The 21,804-nt window shown below is 40.5% G+C and overlaps 1 long non-coding RNA gene across 1 annotated transcript; it reads right to left on the bottom strand.

The window, feature by feature from the left end:
- Positions 1-88: 88 nt before the first annotated feature.
- Positions 89-21,100, bottom strand: LOC110359864 (uncharacterized). Its single transcript, XR_002415354.2, has 3 exons — positions 20,896-21,100; positions 8,210-8,409; positions 89-1,335 (listed from the first exon to the last, which is right to left on the bottom strand). It is a non-coding gene; the product is annotated as an uncharacterized LOC110359864 (long non-coding RNA).
- Positions 21,101-21,804: the final 704 nt, after the last annotated feature.

The following is a 21,804-nucleotide window of genomic DNA, read 5'->3' as shown; positions in this document are numbered from 1 at the left end:
AGTAAATTCAGGCCCAGCAAGTTAGTGGCATATTCGGTTTTGGCATCTCAGAGTGACATGACATAGTAGAAAAGTTAAGGTACTTTTTTATTGGCTACAGAAATAATGTGTTTTCCCATATTAGCTCAACAGTTCAAGGGGGTTTTGTTTATTTGCTTAACTCTTCACCCCCACCCCACCCCACCATGAAGCTGCCATTTCCCAAAATTTACCTTAAAACAGTGGGACCAAATAATCATACCAACATATACATATTTCATTATGTAGAAAGCACAGGGATCAAATATTTGTTAGGCTGAAGAAACTTCTGTGGAAAGCAGATTGTAGCACAACAAGTACAAGCGGACATCACATACAGTATGTTGCTCAGGATTTATAGACTTAGTGTTTTCTTAAGGAGCTCAGAAGCCAAAATGGAAATCACTAGAAAAACAAGTCCCAGTGTGCCTGCCTCACAGTCTAGTGCAGCCCTGCAGTGACAAGGGGGCTGCTACAACACAACAACACGGTAGTTCTGAGAAGTCCTCGGCAGAATATAGGATGATAAACAGTAAACAAAGTATTTATTTTTCTAGATCTAGCCTTTTGAATCTACAGTATTAATAGTATTAACATAGCAGGAAAGACTTTGTAACTACTTCAACAGAGAAAGGATAGCTAGCTCTTCATGCACAGCTGTTCTCTAAGCTGACTTTCCAATACCTTTATTTATCTATTGTATTTCAAAAGCACTTTCAATCAATAGGATATTAAGGGGCATTACTTTTCACTATATCTTTCTCTAGCTTTCTTCTGTATTCTCATTTTGGTCCCTCTAGAGAAGAATGCATTTTAATTTCACATTCTCTTAATTAGCTATTATCATAACTGGAATATGATGGATCAAGTTCAGACTTGTGTAAAACTTCACATCTCCCCAGCATACAATTAGACAATATAAGCACAAGAGTGCACAGCAACTACATATATACAACAAAACAAATGCAAAAACTGGCTTTAGGAAAGGGTGATTATTCACTGTTCTTTAGTCATTTTGCTGCAGTTAGAAGTCCATGCAAAACAGGAGGACGCACCATCTCTTCCTCGCTCTCTTCCTGCCCAACTGAAAAAGCTCCTTTTTTGTTCATTGTTCTTCAGATTTACCTTCAGCCATTCGGGGTGTTCCAGGAGCGCTTGGCTGCTTGTAGTTGTCCTTTCAGGATGCTCAGAGCAGCCACGGGACCCTCTCCCCAGCTCTCTCAGGTCTCCTTGTGCCTTGCTTGCACAGTTGTATCTATGGGCCAAAGCAAAGTCTGCTCTGACTGTTCTGTCCCATGGCAGATGAAGACACTTGTCCTGCACAGCAATTTACAAGCAATGAAGAAAAGTAAGATCTCTTTCAGCTGGCAGACACTGTTACTAAAACACTCATGATGTAGCCATGTGTTGATGGTAAAGATAGCAATCAAAACATTAGAGCCCCTTGAAGAAACAAACTCAATTGCCATTAAAAACAATCTAAAGCAAAACAAATGTTTTTTCTAAGTTGGAATTAAACTGGTCTTCTGACTTTTTGCAGGCATCATAAACCAGAAAAAAAAAGTGCTATATTTCCTTCCACCTCAGATTTGTCACAGCTCTTAACTAGCACAGGACCATAACAGCCAGAGCCAGCTCACTTAGCCAGGCCTTTTCTCCACAAAATAAGTGGAAGGAACAGTACAGATACACCTGCTAAGAATAAAATAAGCCTGTTCTCATCCTCTTTTTATCAGTGATAAAATAGAAACCCTCCTATATGAGATAGTGTGGGGGATGCACTCAGTCCCCAGCCAAACCAGAGCAGTTTGGTTCAGGCTCCAGAGAAGGGAAAGGTCTGAGCTTCAACCAGGCCAAGAACTTATTTTAGGAAACCCACAAAGAAGCAGAATGGCAACTAAACCCCATAACTTGTGGGTGCAGGGAGTCTCATTTCCCACTATATGCAATTTGGCAGCAAGCCAACCATTTTATTCTATAAATATGACAGGATGAGCCCACTTTGAGCTCTCTGTTAAACAACAGGGCTGTATGGCAATGGTTTTACTACTCACAGGCCAGCGGATGAGCCCAGTTTAATATTAATCATTTAGCTTAAGTAGATGCACACTAAATATAATGAATTATTTAGAGATACAAGGTTGTGTGATTCTTAATATACTCTTTGCTTCATGTTACTTAGTAAGCTGGTTTTACTGAAATTTTAAGCTGTAAAGCTCTGCTCATTTACCAAAAGCAACTACAAACTACACTGAAGACCTGCAAGATGAGGCCTAGTTCACACTTTGCTGGGGAAAACAAAGGACACACCACAAAAAAAAACTGCAAAATGTGGCTTCTTTTGCTGAGAAGAAAGGATTTAGTCAGCCAAAACAGTATCCACAAGGCCATGGACCATAAACAATGTCTAAACCTGAACAAAACAAAGGCCCATGTGGAATCAGAAAGAGATCCAGTGAGAAGCAAGAAGGCCCCAAAGTGAAATATTGCTATTGGCCTGAATCATGGTGTGAATGATCTATAAAAATGTAAGAGTCTGTGGTTTCTATGCTTGGGTTAGACCTCTGCACAGGTACTCCATTAAGGCTGGGGTGTTTTTCTCATAACAATTTTGTCTCCTGAAGGTCTGCTCTGCATATGGCTATCAGGCCTCCCCTGAAAGCTTGGCTCTGGAGTTCTAAAACACAGACTGAGGAGCAAACAGTTATCAGGGAGAAAAGAATCCTGAAAGTCTGCTTTGTGAATGAGCACAGGCTCTTGGAGACAACACAAGCAGCGTTTGGCTTGGCATATTTCCCCATGCAGTAAGTAATAGAGTAAACCCAACACCGAACTCCAAAGTCACATTTCTCTTTGAGAAATCTAAACATTGTTCTGCAGTGATCATAACCCTAAACTACACCCACAACAGGTAGCCCTAAAGCAAGACCCAAAGGCTTCTTCTCACCCAAAGCAGGACCCTGTTTAAATCTCTTGGCTAAACTGGTTCACAGCACCCAAGGCTTATTTGGTTACAGAGCAGGCCTAGGTACTCAACTGTGGCCATTTTCAGCTTTTTCCAGAAATAAGATGATTTTTTCCCCCCCCAAGTTGAATTTAACAAATTCATTTGCTGTAAAATTGAAGGGGAGGAGAAAAGATAAGTTTCCAGACCATTTTAAATGGATATAACATGTTTATTTCATTCAGAAAAGATGGTTAAATAAGCTGAAAGTGGAAGACTTTATCCTGCAGAGAAGAAATGTTTGATGCTGGATGACTCTTATTCTTGATTTGTCTGGACTTTTGAACAAGTACCTTTTTTTAAAGGAGTGAATGCTAAGGTCAAAAGAGGAAGCAGTAATAAGGAAAGGAATCAGATACTACAGAAAGTTGGAGGGGCTGAGGGCTGGAATTATGCTAATACCTCAGTGTATTCCAAATATTAATTAATTTTCATTGCACTCTTTGTGAGATGAGGGGATGATAGTATCTCTGTTATACAGCAAAGGAACTGGAGCACAAAATACAGAAAAAGACACTTTAAATGTGAGGGTCTCAACTAATGGACATAGTATGTGATTCTTTCAGAGCACACAGTGTTATCTAGCACTTAGTTAATGCCCAGCGTTTACACACTGGTTTCTCTAGAAAAAGAGTAGTACAACACAATGAAATAGCTTTTATAAACAGTGTTCAGACCTTTCTCATGGCAGAGTATGGATTAACAGTTAATACAAGAAGGCTCTGTCTCATTCTCAAAAAAAAGAATCCCTCCTTAGTTTCTGTAATACTTAAGATTATGAAGCACTTAGGAAGACAAAACATCATAAGAAGATACAGAAACTTTCGCAGATAAAGTAGTCTGTATGTGAATTAACCCTGAGTGGTCTTATCAGTGTGAACTGGCCTTCATTTCCTGAGTTCTGTATCTGATGTTACTGCTAACAACAGGAGCTAATTAATGAATAGTCAAGCATGTGCTAGAGAAATCCTACCTTTTTTCCCCCCTACTTTTCACTTAATACTCATGGCCATCTCCCAATAATTGCACTGTATGGATTACTTAAGTGCAAACATAAGCTGCTTGAAAAAGATAACATTAAATTGGGAGTGAAAAGGATCTGACCTTCTTAGTCAAGGCCATTGATAGTGTAATTATTCTGATAAGCTAGGCATAATGATCTCGTGCGATGTGCTATCGAGACACTCAGGTTATTCAGTTCAGCAAAAATACATTCCATTTTCCAGTACACAATCCATGCATATGCTTTTAACACGTGTATAATAGGTTAAAACTCCCCACACTGCCCTGCCTAAACACAGGACTGTGATCCAGGATGATGCTGCCAATGGAAGAAAAAGGGTTTGGAAAGGGTTGTTACAACTATTTTTGCTCTTTGTGGCTGGTTTAAGAGTTTAGATTCAACAGCTCACAGATAACACCAGAGAGACATTTTTATCTTATTCTCAGGTCTAGTTCATCATGAGTCTGAGGCAAGAAAATTCCAACAAGCACTGTGAAACAATGAGATTTGGCAAAAAAACCCCAACATATTGACCATTTATTTTTCACTTAACTGCAGTCCCAAAAGATGAGATGGAACACGTGCGTTTTCCTCAGGGACCTAACCACTTTAATCCTTGGCTGCAGTCTACCAGCTATTCTTTTCAATCCTAGGATATTTGTTCTTCAAAATGAAATATTCTCTCATCTGACTCTACACAGGTTCACCCTTTCTTCCTGATTTCAGGTCAAGGAAGGTGCTAACTGCACTCTACACAATACAAGTCTCCAATTGCTGTGTAAGCTGTTAGGAAAATTAATGTATTCAAGTCTCTGCAAAACTCATCCTTCCTTAATCCTCATTTCAGGGTGGGCAAATCTTGTTCTTCATGACTCTACCTCTCCAGTGGAAGACTTATCTTTATGTTTCATTATACGTAATCTAAACCATCCTATGTCATGCATGTGACAACTCAGAAAATGACTTCACAGCTAGAGTGGTAGTTAAGCTGCAGCAAGGCTGCCAGGAATACAAAGAAATACTGTGTGTTTCCTGCATTTTGAAATATTCAAGAGTCACAGGCAAATCCAAAACAAAAATCTGAAATGTTTCACATTTCACCCGTTCCACATAGTTATGTTCACATGATAAGGAATAAAAAGCAGCAAAAGAGACTTTGTATTTACTGAGAAACTTGCCTTGAAATTGCTTTCTCTCTAGATTTCTAGAGATCACTTTTCACCTGCTTTGCTTCTCAGAGAGAAAGCTTTCCCTGCAGAATAAATGTCTTTTGCTACATGTCTGCACAGCATACTTCACAAGGTCCGCAGCAACTGGGACCTTTCAGTGCTGTGGAAAAACAAGAGTTAAAGCCTATTACTTTAACAGGAAAAACACACTCTGTGGGCTTTCATGCAGCAATCATCCACCAGGACTAATTTGAATATATGAGAAAACAAATGGCTTCTGAGAGCTGCAGCAGCAATCAAAGGAATTGCCTGTGTTGGATAAGGAATGAAAAGTGATGACATACGCTACGTGATGGAACACCACTCACACAGGCCAAAGTTGCTTTTACAACTGCTAAGAGAATTAAAACAAAAAAGATATTCCTAAACTAAATTTTCAAAAACATTAGCCAAAATTATTTGAAAAGTAAATCCCTGTTAGAATTACATTGGCAGTGCCAGACATTTTCAGAGCTGCCTTCGGTCCTATATGCCATTAAAACATTTGATGGGTTGTCACTTAATTATGGTCCTCCTGTTATAGTGACTGCTGCTGTGTTTCTTCTCTAAATTATTAAGCAAGAGATTCCTTTTTTCCCCTCATCTTTACTAAATAAGACTCTGCTCGCATTAATCTGCTCCATATGGTCATTAGCTGAGTTGTATTTCATACGCAGGATAATAAGATAGGATTGATTGTAGACATCCCACAACTCCAGATGTGGCTGCATGGTCATGGGTTGAAAAAGTCAATTCCCACTTAATTCCTGTGACATGTCACTTTGAGTAGCCAAGGAATACAACCAGTGCCGTCTGAGAGGGCACAGAAGAATGCACACCACAAATGCCAAATGAATAGAATTGGGGGGTTTCTCTGATGAAAAGCACTGTAAGCTTATTTTCAGCTACAGGGAAACAAATACAGTGCAAGTGAACAATAGATATGGATGGAAGGATTACAAAATTTCTCAGTTCCAAACAAATTATCTTAATTAAACAAGTCTTTCTTCTCCCTTCATCTCTCCTTTTATTTCTGCAGCTATTTTGCTCAACAATGAGTACTACGCTCGCTCTGCTACAGAGAAACAAAAAAAGAACAGCTGTGTGTCTGTTTTTCCACAGCAATTGAAGAAAAAGGCAAATCTTTTCTTTTGCAATCATGCACTTCTGATACGAATGGTGGGTTTCGGGCATCTAGCCCAGTGGATGCCAAGTATGCTACACTGATTAAATGTTACCTTGTCACATCTGTTTAGAAGCAACATACAAGTCTTAAAATCTAGGTCATGATAGCAAGAGTTGGTAATGACAGATCTGCAAGGAAATTTGTGTTTGCAAACAGAGATCCCCCTTGTCAAATGCAGCGTTCCAGCTGGCAAGGGACTGGGTCTTCTGAAACAAGAAAGCAAGGAAGGGGAAGAAAAAGGATAAAATAAGCATCACAGTTAGAGGATTGAGTGATGATCCTGTTAGAAGCAGCACCCATAATATGTTTTATGGTACTTTCCAGAAAAATTAAGAGAGCAAGACATCTCTGGTAAGAGTCAGAGTGTGCGAACTGTAAGATCTTACATCCAGACAGTTCTTCCATAGAGCAGATACAGTGAGCTTTTCTGTATATGTTTGATGTCTACTCACAAGACTGCACAAAACGAAATTGCCTGGTCCTGATGGATATGTGTCAAGTGGCATATATCATTACGAAACTTAATTTGCTAGGAATGGGTGCTGGAATATATTTCCCCATGACAACTAATGTGCATGCATTAATGAGCTGTCTGCGTATTCCAGATTACCCCAATCATTTCACTCTGTGAGCAACAAATACAAGTATGATGGAACCATCAGCTTCGCAGTGGTCTGGAGTTTTGAGAGGGGGTTAGTATTCTCTCTTTTGCAGCAGCCCTGCGTTCAAGGGGCAGATGGGCAGTTATTCCTGTGAAAACAAGAGAACTCCAGGGCTGATGAGCTTTTAAGAGCTTTCAAATATCTCAGGTCCTTATTTCCAGCTGTCAGTATGGAAACACTTCGAAGAGACAGATTATGGTAAGGAGAAAGTTATTGTGTTTCCTATGCTGGATGATCCCTTGTTTTGTACAATCCGTATATCCACGGATCAGGTAAATCTGTGCTTGCCAATAATTTCCTGGAAAGGGTTTTCTGGAATGAGATGCCAGCTGGAAATCAATGGAGCATCCTTACATAAGTTTACACAACCAATATTTGTTTATTTATTATTAATCCTGACCACTAAATTAAGTTTTTTAGCTGATGTTTGTCAAAGCCTCTTGTAGTCTTCCCTCAGCTTAAGTCGTGCATTCTTATTTAGTTGTGTGGCACCCTGCACATGTTTTGGATCTTGGGGGTCTTGCCAAAGAAAAAAACAGCAGAAAGTAGAATAAATACTTTGGAAGGGGTAAACTCATTTTTACAAGAGTTATAGGAACAGGCATTTCCTTACTTGGTATTTATCCAGTAATTCCATTGAGAGTAACTCTCTGAATAAGCACGACACTCCAATCTTTGCCAGTGATACACACTGAAGCAGAAGAGGCTGACACAGATCCAGCTGATACAGCCACATGCTTGCAAGTTTTTCTTCCATTTCAGTTGGGGGGAGTTTGTCTTATTTTGCTCTTTTGTGATTTTTCTCTTCTCCAGCCAACAGTTTGAGAAATTGGAAGGTTTTAACATGAGGACTCTAGGGAAGTAAGCAATAGAATCACTTATGCCATTTCTGTTGGAACTACTTCAGTGTTTTTACTCTAATCCTAGTGTTTTGGTTGCGTAAATAGAGATTATATGAAAGAACACAAAAGATGTTAAGCTACAGAATTTCCACCCTCCTGTGAGCATAGACCAGCAGAACCTTGGCTGGAAATCTCTTGTATGTAGGAGATCCGTGTGTTCAGCAGCACCCACCACCAGTATTGATTAAAAACATATTGGAAGACGAAAACTCAACCATGCGCTTACCAGAAGAGGTGTGCTCAGTAACAGAGGGTAGGAGGACGGACCCTGCACCCAGTTGCTGGTGCGGAGGTCTGCAGAGAAACATGGTCAGGGCACACCTTGAATCTTCTCTGTACTTTCATAGTTGCCCAAAGAAAGGGAAAGAACCACCATACCACAGGTGACTGGCATAAGAGACGCACATACCATTGCTTCAGAGAGAGCTGGAAGGTAGAGGGGAAAAAATAAGAACAAAGCAGAAAATAACCAGCAGTGGACAGGAGAAGGTAGAGAAACACTAGAGAAACACACTTAGCTAACAAAGCTAAGGGTGATAATAAAAGCCTGTTTAATGGAATGGGCATAAAAGGAGAACTGAGAAAATGCAGGTCCCATGACAAATGAGAAGGATAATCAAATTAACATGAATTTAATAATGTTAAGTTGCTCATAGTTAGGCATGTGCTTTGCTCCACCTAGGCCTGATTGCTCTGCAGTTTTCAGGACTGACACCATCTGAATTTGTTATTCACCTCTTGCCAAGCTCTGCAGTCCAGACTCTACAGCAGCTGATACACAGGAGCTGCAACATTCTGCAATACACCCCTCCCAAAAGGGAAGGAGAAAACTAGGTCCAGAAATTGTTAGAGAGAAGAATTCAATTAAGAGTTATTTGTTTTGCAGAAGATTTATCCTTTCCCCACCAACCCCATTTCCATAGCAGGAGCCATAAGCTTCTGATACAGGTAAAAAAGTAGCAAAAGAAGCAGTGATGTTAACTGGTTCTTTTAACAATACTCTGCAGAACAGCTGGAGTTCTTGATGCACATTGAGTCAACACCCAAACTGCACTTTCTCTAGACATGAGGTTATACCAGTGTTAAAGAAAATGTTGATTTTCACACACAAAGATTTCTGCATTCAAATTTCAAATGCATGAAAAAGAGGAGTGGGAACCACAAGACCACTTTCCAATTTGATACTTATTTTATATATGGAATTGACAGTCAGATTTGTGATTCCTAATCAGGAAGGGGATAATTCCTTAGCTAGGAAGAAGTTTCTATTCAAATTCATGTATTTCCACATTGAAAGAGGATTATGAAATCAACCTTTTTAAGGTTGCAGCTAGCAATCATATTCCATAGCATCTCAACATTTTAATTTAGAAGATTTTTATGCACTGTCTGGAAAATGATTTGTTTAAATAGCTTTTCTTTCATAAACTATATTATAAGCAAGGCAGTCAGACATTCTGCTGCTGGCAAAAGGCAATTCAAATTGTCATCCTCGTGGTCCTTCTAATTCAGTTGTGTGTTTAGAGGAGAAAGCACATGTAGGTACCTTGTGTCTCTGGCAGAGCAAGGCTGCTTGAACCAGAGGGTATTTTGTCTATGGAGTCTGGCTTTTCCTAAAATGAGGATTTTCCTGTAATGCATTCCAGCTGTTCCCCCTTCCCTCTGCCCATTCCCATCCTCTTGGTCAGAATGGGAGCTGGGGACGAACCCCTTTCTCCAGCAGATCAGCTCTACTGCCTGGGCTGTGTTATCTCCTTCTGCTCCAGATGTTGATGTGCAAGGCCTGGGATTCATGACGAGAAGTTTCACTGATCTGCTGTTCCCAGAGTCTGACATGTCTGCGGTGATGAGGGACTTAGTATATAACAGAGACCCTGCAAGCCTGATTTCATCCTTCTCCCCTCTTGTTTCATATCAAGTCATTCATCAGTGGGATAGAACAGCCTTTCTTGCTTCCTGTTTTCAATTACCGTAAAAGAACTTTAAGTAGTAATTAGGTCCGCTGAGGATACATATTACATCTTTGACTAGACTTGAAAGAATATTTTAGGTTGTGCTTACTGGGCTCAAAACCAAACCCAGCCCAACAGCCCCATCTAAGAGGCAGTCACACAAAAAAGCAGAACACTCAAGCAGTTTTATCAAATGCCAGAGAGCTTGCCAGTTTCTCTGAGCAGTAGGACACTGGTGGAAATAGATTTCATCCTAGCAGAAGTCTCAGGTTAGTTTAACATAAGCTTCTCGTTAAATATGAGCTTTCTGGAATTTGACAAATGGATAAACATCACACTTTTTTATTTGTGCCCTTTTAAAAAATAATCTAATGGTTTGACTCTCTGTGCATGTTAAAAATATTGCAAAGCACAAACTCATTCCATCTCAGACTAGGAGAAATGGGCTCATTTAAGTCTGTACTGTTTCAAATGAATGACTGCTCTTCAAAAATATTATCTATGGAGCTATTCCTTCCTGCCCAACATGCCTTTTACTTTTCAGTCTCCTGATAAAATGATTGTATTGTTTCTCTCTATAAAATACTCATTCATTTCTACTGACCTGTCTTTTGTCAGAAGTGCTGTCAAATATAGTCTCACGAATTACTTTCATTACTAGAAGGAGAAAAAAGGGCTTTCACTGGAACATGCTATCATTCTTCCTTGCTCTGAAACCCAAGTGTCACTAGACATTTTTTAAATGAAATTTGAAGGGGATGTATGTATTAGTCTTTTTTCAATATGAACATTGAGTATGGAAGCTTAAGCCTTGATGAAGTAAGTTTATCAGCTCAGGTCAAGGTAAAGGTTTTCAAAGATAAGATGGTTGCATCCACTAGAACTCCCAACTGTGTTTTCCACATCCCTACTCCCAGGCATCACCTTCTGGCCTGATTCTAAAGTATTTGAGCCCTCCTGCTTTGTAACACACTCAGTATATTCAAACACCAAATCTCCTGTTTCTACTTGGAAGTGGAAAAAAACAAAAGCTTAAGTAATATTCTTAAAACAGAAAGACATCTAGTTTTCCATCTCACTCATGATAATTCTTACGCAGATAATTTCGGTAATCATGATTGGGCATTTTATTATTTCAAAATACTTTGAAGGAGTCCTAAACACGGAGTGAAGAATATAAAGGCAAGACCTCTGTGGAGAGATGCTAGTAAGAGGGTGTGTGTAAAATGTTCACCTGGAGACTGTATTGATCATAGAAGATGACCTTAATCATAGATGAAAGAATGCCAATACTAGTTTAATGTGAAGAATGATTGGTAGCAAGCAGGGATGTGCTTATATATATATATTGCAAAAATGTATAAATTAAGATGTCTGGCAATTTTACATTAGGAAAATAACAATTGCAGAACAGCGGTACTGAGCACTTAGCACAAGAACAGTGGTACTGTGATATTGTGCTGCTTCAGAATGGGTTTTGAGCTTCAAGGGGAAAAAGCAAGGCTATGATAACAAAAATACAATAAACCAACAGGGAAATGAAGTTACAGGCCAAGATCAGGACACACTCTTGTTTACAAGTCTTGGATAAGAGCAGCAGGGATGAATGTATAATCCAATATCTGTTCCACTGCTGTCTTGCTAAACGTCTGAACTGGACCTGGCAACAGGATGAAAATACTATTTGGCAAAGGATTTAAGTAGTTCAAAATCTGTCTTGGCTTCAACAGGAGTTACAAAGGAACATGGCAATTTTGAAATCCCCAAGAAATATTCTGGGAAGAAAGTTATTCAAAATAGGGCTTCCAAGTAAAATAAATAAAACAATGCATTCTGAAAATAGTGCATAATACACTAGAGGACTAGACACTGAAAGCAAAGTCATTACACTAATAGTCATTCATTTCACAATATCAAAATGGCACCAAGATTTGATATTCTTAGCATCAGTATTGAAGAACAGAGGGTGCAGAGATTTGGGCAAAGGAGAGAGCACCTCCACTCTAGAGAAGGAACAAACCAAGAGGAACAGAAGGATTAAAGGGCATCTGCCCATGCCAGCAGAAGCAGGCGCCTGGAAGGCTGGTGGTGCACTATCAGAAAAATTAACAGATGAGATCAGTTTTCTTCCCCTAAAAGTCTCTCCCCAGCTGCAGGTCCAGCGCACACGTTGGGCTGCTTTCCCTCACACGCTCTCATTAACCAGATCTTGGGTTCATGCTTGCATCTCTCACTTGGTATAGCCACCATCACCAATAACATATTCCCTTCGATTCCCTTCCTCATTTTCTTCCCTTCACAGCCCTCCAGAAGACACCAGGAAATTTGCATTCCTGTCTTAACAGTGCATGACTTGGGAAGAGCAAAGATAACTCATGACACAAGCAACTGGGAACGGCACCGCAAACAAGTCGTATTTGACGTATATACAGGCAGGTCCTACACAGCTCCTTGGCACAGCACCGCTCCCCTGGCAGCCACATTCTTGTGATCACAGCCTTTTGGTTGAGGTTTTCAAAGCAATCGCTGCACACCTTTACTGAAATAGGAAAAAAAATCAGTACTCCTCCATTCCACCCTTCTCCCATTCCCCAGGAGAGATTTAAAAGGAACAGGGTTTTTTTTTAAATAAGCATCCAAACAGATAAAAAGCACTAGAAACATTAACATGTTTATATTACACGTGTTATCACACACCTCACATCAAAAGCAGTTTCAGGAACACCTATATTATTCTACACAGGACATTTGTGACTTGGAAAGCTAGTCTTCAGTCTCTTCAGGGTTCCTTATTTTTCAAGAGAAAACAGGGGCTTTTGTCTCAACATTTAGTTTCAAAATGCTGCACGAGCGAGTGTTTTATCTCGATACTTTATTTGCTTTGGAAGAGTTTCCAGACTTTGCTGGTTACATCCAAGTGTCTCCTCAGTCTGCCAACATGTGGTGAAAGCAACCAAAGAATTTAGCCACTCCAGGACACTTGCAGGGGTACCCAAAATTAAGCTTGTGCTTTAGGTTTCTTTCATGCCCAAACTGGTAGCAGAGCACCGCCAAGGATTAAAGCCACAATTTCCACATTCAGTCTCTAACAGACATTGCTTCTTGGACTATTCAGAAAAACAGACTCAGCTGCTTTGTTTCTCTGGTGTTTGCTGATGAATTTTTAAAATAAAGATTACTAGAACAGTATTATTGTGCTTCTCAGGCTTATATTAATATAATGGATTGCTTGTCAGCTGAAAGGAGCAATGAATCACAAATGGTGTGACAATGGGGAAAACATGTCAGCTTTACAATGAGGGGATAACATTTGAGGTATGACCGGTTTTGTCATTCAGAAGGATTTTGCAGCAGGTGCCACTCAAATTGAAAATACAACCTTAAAAGAAAGCTAAAGACAACTTGTGCTTAATACAATCTTGACTTCACATGCAGATATCCAGTGTTCAAAAGGTAAAAACCCAGCTCAAACACTGAAGATAATACAGTTGAGCTCAGTGCAAGAGTAAAATGTAATTATATCACCACACATAGATCCCTAAAGAATGACAAAAAGAACTTCTGGCTGATCATACACAATTAGCAGCTGGCTGACGTCCCACAGCAGGAAAACCAGCATCTTTTTTACATTTCATTCTAATGAGCACAACCATGAAAATGGCATTATTATTTATGTAGGCCCCAGTCCAAGACAGCACTTAATCTTATCAGCAGGAATTTTAACTCCGACATACGGCTGAGGCAAATAGGTTAGTACGATTAAAGAGCGATTAGTTGTTCTCAGCCACAGCTCAAGGAAGCATTTGTGCGTGCAAAGAGCACTTTACCATGTGGGTCCTGGAAGCATCAAGCCCAGGTTTCCTCACTGGTGTTTCCCTGGGAAGGAGGGACAGCAGCTACCCCAGGACACCTCTTGAGAGGGGCTGGAGGAGAAATGGGGTAAAACAGCACAGGACAAAGCAGCAAAACCAATTTTGCTCTGCCTTGGCTTGCCCTGCAGAGCCCATCTTGGCCACACTGTACATCAAGAAGTTGTAGATCAGGCTACACAGCATTCACAGCTTTCTCCCAACTTAACCTTCGGAGGCCACGCAGTCATGCAAAGAAATCACTGAGAAAATAAAATTAGGCATTTTACATTTTGGGTATGTAACATTTATTGATCTGAACACTTTGGATATGTGATTTCTGTTTGGTTTTTAGGCGAGAGGCCATTTGGTCAGCAAAGCCTGGTTTTCCCTTCTGTGTGTCAGTATCACCTGGAGCATAGCATCTACCTGTAGCTTCAAAAATTATCTTTGCTTTCATAGCTGTACCTTCCAAGCTGTGCTACAAGTTTCTTATTTTTCCCTTGAAATCATAATCCTTCATATCCACTGCTTGTTTTAATTTACTGCATGGCTACTTTTGCCTGACTGAGGTCCAGCTAAAACAAAAGCTGTGTACACTAATTCCTTACTATTTCTTTTTGGATTTTTATCCTTATATCTTCTTTTTCTAAATGTCTTTTGCAGCAGCAGTATTATATTTTCACAAAACTTCTTAGAAGTCCTTGATTTTGGCCTTGGCAAATTCTTAGCCTTTTATTTTAAGGCTTTATTTGGAGGTATTGTTTCTATTTTTTTATGCAAGGAAGAAACAAATAACACAAATAAGGGGAAAATCTTAAACAAATCATGTGTCTTGCTACTTTAGCCTTCTGATACAGCTCTGCTGTACTACTCAGAGACTTTAATCTGCTTTATGAACACCCATGATTATTTTGGAGCAGTTTAGAGAGTTGCTGCCCAATTACTGCATTGCAGCATCCCAGCTAAGCAGCTTTTCTAGGCTGTGTGAAGGCTTTGAGTCCACTTAGAGAAGTTACCCAGGTTACTCTGAAATGCCTGCCGTGGTGACTCCAATTAATTTGGCCCACTGCCTTGAAACAGGCCATGTTCCTTAAGCCCATCAGGAAGGCTGGTGCCACAGACTGGTAGAACAAACTCCAGTTTAGCTAGAGCATCACATGAAACCATCAGTATTCCCATTCCCAGATCCACCCTGAAATGGGTTTTTTACTGCCGCCTTTGTTTCTTTTGTAACCAGGGACTCTCAGTTCTACATATCAGATTTTCAAATACTGTATGCCAAACAAAGTTTTAGTTGGGTTTAGTTTCTCTCAAGCCAAAGAATCATAGCAAATAACCTGCACAGTTATGTCTAGGTCAAAGCAATATCTCCGAATGGAACTACAAGCCCAGAAAAGCCCAAGGAACATACATAGATCCATAACACAGTGCTCATCACCACAGTAACTTATTTAGAGCTACCTGTTGATTCTACTGTTTCCTCATTAAAATACACTGAAACATCTGTCTGTTTTCCCTTTTAGACACCAGTGAAACCCATAGGCCTGCCCTGGGCTGGTGCCTTCTGCCATGGCTGGGACACAAGCAGAAGGTCACATTTGTGGGGTCCTAAGTACTGGGTGTGCGTTACTTACAGCTGCTGTCACCTGAAGACAAGCCAGATTTTAAAATACATGTACCAAAACATTACTTCTTGCAGAACCAATAGTACTTAAACCTTAGAGATAGTCTATCAGGTTAAAGCTCCTCACTGATAAGAAAAAGCAAAACAGCCAAAGTGGCTGAAGTATTGTGACATAGTTTTTAAAAAAGCGCAAATACAATCTGATTTTTAATCTTTAACTCTAAAAAACAGCATGTTATCTTTTTACCCAAGACTTGAAGAGTATGTGCTGCTCTGTGTTCGGAAAAGGATAAATTGCCATTTTTAAGTCTGCAACATTAGCCCCCTGGTTTTCCTGTCACCTTGAGGACATCTGAAGGTGCACAGAAGCCTTGGCACACCTTCCCATATCCTTGCGGCATTTTACAGCCGGTGTTCTTGACACAGAAAGAACCCAAGTCACATGCTGTAACTGCTTAAAGGATATGACAAGGTGTGCCAAATATGTGGTGTTTCTCAGAGCAAGCCAGCCCAGCCCAAAGGTATTATTGAATGCACTTGGCTGCCTATAGGACCCTTGCAGAGAGGCTACGGTGGGTTAAAGAAGACCTCATGCAAATATCTTGTATAGACTCAAGTTTAGCTCAGGGGAAAACCTGATTCAGTCCCTAAAAGCAGAATTTGGCCTGAAATCAAAACCACAACAGCACAAATTCCCACCTACCCACCTCACTGACCAAGAAACACATTACCTGCTGGTTGAAATACAGACCAATGTCACCTACACTTGTCCTGCCAACAAAGTTATCAACCCAGCTTTGACATTTATTGCTGGTGAATGTAGAAAGTATTAACAACCCAAAGTGATTTTTCTGTCTCAAACTCAATTTGCAGCACAGGCTGCAAAGCTCACAAAACACCACTTTTTCTTCCCTATGGCAAATCGAGCTCCCACTGGATTTCTGACATTTTCTTCCCTCTGCTTCAGAGAAGCAATGGGATGTATCTCCTGCATGGGTTATTTCTACAGAGGTTCTCATCTCCATTAGAGCCCCAGCTCTCCCCTTCTCACCAAAATCCCCTTGAGCCCCAAGTAGGGGACAGCAGAGAAAGCCCTGGTCCAACCTGAATTATCTTCCTCATAGGATCTTCAAAAGGACAAGGGAAAGGATCTCCAAGAGCCTGCATTCAAAAATTCCCACATACATTTCTCTAGGTGGTTGCCCTGGGTGATTTTAAAAGGCAAAGGTGATGCTGAAGAGATAACAGAGCCTTGTGAAGGGAGATTTCTGCTTTCACCATTGTGGTCCACAGAGCAAGGCTTTCATTCAAACCGCAAATGTGAGCTGCTGCAGGCTGAGCCGAAGCACCTGGGGTGATTTGATAAGATTCCTCCCCCCCCCCTTAAGTAGCAGTCAGCAAAGTCTGCAAAACACACACAACACAGGACTAAGAATATTTTGGGCCTTACTCTGAAAGTTACCAAATAAAAATGTATGTGGTACTTCTGTTCATTTTTTAAAGTTATTTCAGATGCTTTTTTTTTTTGCTACAAACATGTTTTACTGCTCATACACATTGATGATTCTTAAAAAATAATCTCAGTTCTCAGATACTTTAAAAAAAAACTGATCTTGATCAAAGTGTGGCAGACGTAAGAAAGATTCATTTTAAGTGACACAGCTCAGAATCAACTCTGAAATTTCAAAGCACATAATGATGTTTTTAAAATGTTTCAGTCAACCTTCACATGGCTCAAAAAATCCATCCATTCTCATTTTGCATAAGCAAGCTTGCCCTGTCCTTACTGATGCTACAATGACTACCAACAAGGTGCTACTCACACATATTTGTGTGAGTAGGCACATAGCTCTTAAAGAATTTGGCTAATCTGACAAGGTCAGTTCAATATAAGCAGCCAAACATCTGCCAGCATGTAATGACTTCTTCTGATCAATAATTACATAGCCAGATTTGAAACTGGCAACCTAGAGGCAGAAGGCTTTGCACCCTGTTACTAATCTCCTGAGCTTTCCAGTCTCCTCTGAGGTGCTGCCTTCTAATGAATACATTCTACATTCAAAATGACAAATGGCTTCAATTAAAAAGATCTTCAGGAAAACATTCCTGTTGTTGAGCAAACAACCCTACAGTATTTATTCTTTTAGGCCACTGGAGTTAATATATCAGTTCGGTAAATTAAATGTTTGTGTGAATCATGAAGAAAGATGCCTGGGAGCCACATTGCTTTGGGACACAAGTTGTTCCTCCTCCACTCATGATGAGATGGGAAGCACGGGCTGGTGAGAGCTGGGATCAATTTAGATATGCCCCTGACAGCATCATAGGTATCCATAGAATTGAAGCCCTACCCCCCCAAAGGCTTTATAACTGTTATAGGTGCCCCTTATAAAACACAGCAAGGATTGCAGACATTGTACCAGTGAGGGAACAGGGAGCTCAGTTCTCATGAACAGGAAAAGCTCACTCTTCCCCTCGTTACTGTGAAGCAGTAGGAATGAGAAAGGCCAGCTTCTGCAAACTGAGCTTTTAACAAGGAGTTTCCCTTGTTTATTCCTCACCCCAGATTATTTTTCATGCTGTTACCTGCAACACAAGCACTTTCAGCCTTGGTTGCTGACAACAGATGGAAAGCTAACACAGGGGTCTAAGTGGACAATAGCATGCTTTGTGTGCCCCACAGACCTTCTGACCATTTCAATGGTGAGCTTCTCAAAGTTAAGCCTCTAATTCAGATATTCAGGGTCTGATCCTGACAATCCTCCTGAAGCCTGAGGTCAGGCGAAAGCTGTGCAGATCATGATATTCCTCACAGATGTACACACCAAGCAGTCCCAACACCACCCGAGTCACAGAACCTCAAGCTTGGAAGTGAAGAGGAGAAACTATGCTAGAAGAACTATAAATCCTTGCCTTGATTTTAAGCAAAATATTTCAGAAACATATAATTGTGGTAGAGAACAAGAAACACAGCAAAGTTTACTGGCTCACATACCTCATTTAAGCTTAAACATTTTTGAAGGAGCTAAACAGGGACAGAGACTCTATAGCAGCGCTGAAGGTTTCTGGCCTGAGCTCATCACTGCTGAAGCTTATGAAGGATTTGCCCCCACCCTGCAGCCCCCAAATCCACAGAGCTCATCAAGCAGTGATCAGCTACCCCAGAATGTCCATCCCACCCTGGTCTCACAGCAGGATGCCACAGGAACAGCTGACAGATCACCCCACATCACTTGGCCTGCGCTGCCCCGAGCTCTGTTGTCCTCATCTTGCTCCCTTGTCCTTGTTACAGCTGCCCTGGGATTGTGCTATCAGGTCACCATTTGAATCTTTAATGGTTCACATTCTATTGCCTGTGCATTAAAACCCACCAGTGTCTCAAACTTGGTCACCAGAGGCAAACTGGGTGTGAAGTGTTACCCTCCAAGCACTGGTAAAATAGTTCACAACTTCTACTGGCATAAAATGGGACAAAGCAGAAGGAAATTAGACCAGAAGTTTTAAAGTGGCTAGAAGCTGATCCAGAAGGTTATGTTGTCTGTAGAAAGAACTCACAGACAGGAAATCACATTACTGCTTTGGAACATCTTCTATTCATGACATCTCTGTGAAATATGAGCTTTTCCTTACATTCTCCAAACTATTGGGAAGACTTCTCCATGACTTGACTTCACTGAAAGGTCACCCAGGTGGCAGAGTCCAGCCATTTCCATCCAACTCTTCTTTGAATTTCAAGTGCTACCAACTCTATACGTGTCTCTGCTCTTTAAAAAGCCTTTAGAGATTATCTTCAAACAAGTGACTTTTCTACCTAATGAGCTCCAACAGAAACAAATTGGGTCTTCATAGGAGCATGAATATGACTCTGGTTGTCAACTGAATATCTGAAAAAAGCCCATCACAGCTGAACCACTGCAGTTCTGGCTCCTCTCCATACTCTTTTCTGTAGAAGCCCAGAGTATAAAACTGTATTGGCAGGTCATAAATGAGACATTACCTACCTCAACTTTCACAGGAAAAGCTGCAGGTACCACGTAATCAAATAGCAAAGATACTAGAAGCCATCGGCTAATAATAGAAGTCCACATGCTGTAGTCCTAGATCGCGTATCATGCCCTGTGGCTTGGAACTCTGACAAGTTAAATGCACAATAAAGCTTTCCATTAACGACCTAAGATACAGCACATCTGGGTAACACCTGGTTTGGCTTTTGGCTAAACTCCTAACAAATTTTTAGGCACACCGTTAGTTTGCTGTACCTTGTACAAACACAGAAGTTCTGTTGTGTACACACAGAGTGATTCTACACTCTACCATTAAGCAAATCCAGGATACCCAGCTCACTACACATCATTCTGCATTTAAAGGAATCCCTTTAAATGAGAAATTCCAAGGTCCATCCAGCATATTATTGCTCCATTGAAAGTCTACTACCCAAACGACACAGCAGGCAGACAGAAAACCTTGGCCTGAGTAGTTTTTTCAGCTCTGACATTGAAGATCCAAAAGCTGAAATCCACCTTAGTAAGACATCTGTGCTATAACTAACTTTAACTTTGTTACAAATTTGAATTCTCTAATTCTTCTACTGTATGAAATACTCCGGAGTCTGTTCAGATTTACAGTTCATTGATCTGTGCTGAAAATATCTTTTTTTTTCTAAGCAGAGAAATAAATGCAAAATCATCCACCAGTGCTCTCAGAGAGGAGAAGTTCAAGAACAGCAATCACAAAAGTTATAAGACAGCTACATTTTGCAAGTGTACATCTGAGAATATTTCCCTATCGGACCCAGTAAATTGCATCATACTTGGGTGCATCTGTCAATATATTAATGTCATTATTAAACATCTGATAGAAAGAGGGTGTTTGCAGGGCCTGAGAGGAATAAACACCAGCAGCAGGACAACAACTCAGGGTTAACACATTCATTTTCATTTGGAAACAACTACACAGAGCAATCCAAACTGTAATTTGGACACATTGGGAGCATTACAAGGGCTTTAACCTGAAGAACCAGCCGATGTCACTACAGTTACTTACATAACAGTCTAAATTGCTGTGCAAGAAGTTATTGAAAGGTTTAAGGTAGTTTAAGGATTTTTCTTGATGCTCACAGCAACATTGCCATGGTGCCTGCTTTATAGTCTGTTACTATTTTGACATCAGTTTATAAGGAGGATTTAAAGCTCTAACCAACAAGTGAAACAAAAGGCCAACCAACAACAAAACCAAAACCAAACAAACACAACAAAAAACCCCAAACAAACAAACCACAAAAAAACCCCAAACCAACAAAACACCAAATAAACATCCTCCCAAAAGCCCCACCACAAACAAAACCTAAAGCACACCACAACTACCGAAACAACACATTACATATCTTCAAAAAACAGCAAGGGCAATCTTTTGTAGCATCTCCAATCGTGTAGTTTTCTAGTTCACATAACTGGCACGGTTAGAAGTACTAAAAGGAAAAGCTCACCTTGTTATCTAGCTTGTCTATCTTCTTGAACACATCCTCAGGCAGGATCCAAAGGGTTGATGCTTTTTGAAACTGCATTTTATTCTTGTATGTGCTTGAAAACTCCCTTAGTAAGTGGAAGCCAAGGAACACTCCTGACTCTCCTATCTCACTAACACTAACCAAGCACCATCTGCAGGACCTTTATGAAGCCTGGGTCTGCACCTCAGCTATCCTTAAGCACCTGGGATCAATGTTATTGGCAACAACTGCTGATTTATTTGATTGTTAACATGCTTTGGGGTAGCAGTGCCTCCTTTTCTGTCTGTCAGCACTTAACAGACCATAATTGTTAATTGTAATTACAAACCATCACTAGGCCTGTGCCAAAACCAAGCTTTGCATTCCTGGCTGCAATACTAGCAGCACGTATATACCGCACACATTTCTTTTCTTGTTCCTCCCCAAATCAGGGAAGCTTTCCGTTCTTCTGAGTAGGATCAGCTGGAGGATCCTGAAGGCTTGTGAGCTGTAATGTGGCGTTAGGTGAACAGAGGAGGACATTAGAATGGTCACTTTGTGACCATTGCCACGTACCTGGTGGCAATCATCAATCAAACATCAAGTGCCAATTTCTCAATGTGCTGCCACCCCCTCTCTTTAGCCTCACCGAGAGCATAAAAGAGAGAACTCCTGTCCACAACCTCCTCATTACGACCCACAGTGTGGTGTCTGTAAATAGCACCTTTTTGTGTGTGTAGGTCTAATTGTCCAATATATAGTAGCTGCGTCTGGCTCCTTTGAGTACTCACACGGCACACTGGGCGTGCACACCTGTAATTTATCATGTCAAACTCATTTTCTTTTATGGGGTATTGTTCCTGCCTTTCTTCTTCCAGAGAGTTATTATTCAGTGTGAATTTCCTTTGT

This window comes from Columba livia, chromosome 4 (assembly GCF_036013475.1).
Source record: "Columba livia isolate bColLiv1 breed racing homer chromosome 4, bColLiv1.pat.W.v2, whole genome shotgun sequence".
NCBI lineage: Eukaryota > Metazoa > Chordata > Aves > Columbiformes > Columbidae > Columba > Columba livia.
This window is presented reverse-complemented; position numbering and strand designations above follow the sequence as displayed.